General features: G+C 39.6%; 1 pseudogene; it reads right to left on the bottom strand.

Moving 5' to 3' along the window:
• Positions 1–266: 266 nt before the first annotated feature.
• Positions 267–1,510, bottom strand: LOC121474996 (annotated as a pseudogene).
• Positions 1,511–1,749: the final 239 nt, after the last annotated feature.

Here is a 1,749-nt window from a genome sequence, read left to right as displayed (position 1 = left end):
CAAAAATCACATTCTAGGGATTCAATGCATTTAGCAGCCTTTGCTGTGCTGTCTAATCATCCTTCAACTGACTTTAAAAATATTTAACACCCTAGTGCATCAAAATATACACTTTCCATTTGCTTTGTTTAAATTAAAAATAATAATTAAAAAAAGAAAACTTGAAGGAATTCACAATCAATTGCCTGACTCATTTCAATGTCATGTATAGCATATGAAAGTCAGGAAGGCTATTTGCAGCACACATGATTAGGAGAGATCGGTCTCTAAGGTTTAGCTTTCTTCCAAACAGTGTAAAATACCCATAATTCCAGGTACGAGGGAACACAGACCATCTCCTTTGAGAATTCCACAGGACAATACAGGCGGCCGAACTGTTCTTCATAGAGCAACAAGGCTTCTGTCAAACTCACACAGTTATCTTGTGTAAAATATTTCCTACCTTGTTTCAGTACTTTTATTGAGAGATCAAAAATCTGTCTGAGACTCTGGGAAATGAACAAGGGGTAGTGGAAAGTTTGGGGGGTTGGGGGTGACTGGGTGACGGACACTGAGCGGGGCACTTGACGGGATGAGCACTGGGTCTTATGATATATGTTGGCAAATTGAATTCCAATTAAAAAAAGAAAGAAGCAGTCTGAGAAACTCCCATGTGGAATCTTCTGGAAATGTGGAGATTGGAACAGCTGTCAAATCATTAATCACATAATCAAACTTCCTTCTTTGGCATTCCTCTTCAGTACTAGAATACAGTCTTCTATTAGAACCTGATAGTAGTTTCCTTTAAGATTGTCTAAGACGTCGCCACATATTTTTTGCATGTATTTCTTATATCCATCAATCACCATTTGGTCGATCTCTACCATAGTGACCATCTTTTGTTTCAGTGTGACTGTTTCACATAATATGCCCCCATCTCCACCCCTGAGAATCAGCACATCTTTGCCACCATAGTCTTCTTTTCCACTGCCCATGATGGCCTAGGTATATGCCAAACCTCTCTCCACCAGATTAACATCCCCACTAAGGATGAGAATATTTCCAAACTGCTTTGAGTATAGAATTTTAATATTCTGATAAGGTGAATCTTCATCATACACGACTTCATCTATATCCTACTCAACCAGGAGACCATCAGCAGTGGGCCAGTATCTGTCATGGTCCCTCCTCAAACTATGGGTGGTAATCAATTCACCTGCCCAGTACTGTCCTGACTCAATTCTTTCATTCTTTCTTCTACTTTGTTCAAAAGACTGTCAACTTCTTAGCCTTGCAAATCACCATAATAACTCTGAAGATCCAACAACACCAATCCATGTGGGTAAATTCTCAAAGTGGCAAAGCTGCCATTTTTGTTTATGTAAGTCACTAGATAACCATGGTCTTGCCAAGTGTGCACTGACTCCATCATCCCTTGCTCCTGGAAAATGGACTGGAGGCCTTTTAGAATGTTCTCGCTATCAGCTTTGGCACCGAGTTTGAAGTCAAACGTGCTGTGCCGTGCTGCCATAGTGAGGCGAGGCCCTGTGCCATGCTTGGGGGAGGCGGCTGTGGGAGACTCTCCTCTCTCTCTCTCTCTCTCTCTCTCTCTCTCTCTCTCTCTATATATATATATATATATATATATATATATATATATATATATATCTTTTGGAATAAATGTTTTCATTTTGGAGGTGAAAACCCAGCAGTGGATTTACTGGATGATATAGTAGTTCTATTTTTATTTTTAAAAAGATTTGATGTATT

Source organism: Vulpes lagopus, chromosome 13, assembly GCF_018345385.1.
Source record: "Vulpes lagopus strain Blue_001 chromosome 13, ASM1834538v1, whole genome shotgun sequence".
In the NCBI taxonomy this organism is placed as follows: domain Eukaryota; kingdom Metazoa; phylum Chordata; class Mammalia; order Carnivora; family Canidae; genus Vulpes; species Vulpes lagopus.
The sequence above is the reverse complement of the archived record's forward strand: the minus strand, read 5'-3'. Positions and strand labels throughout refer to the sequence as shown.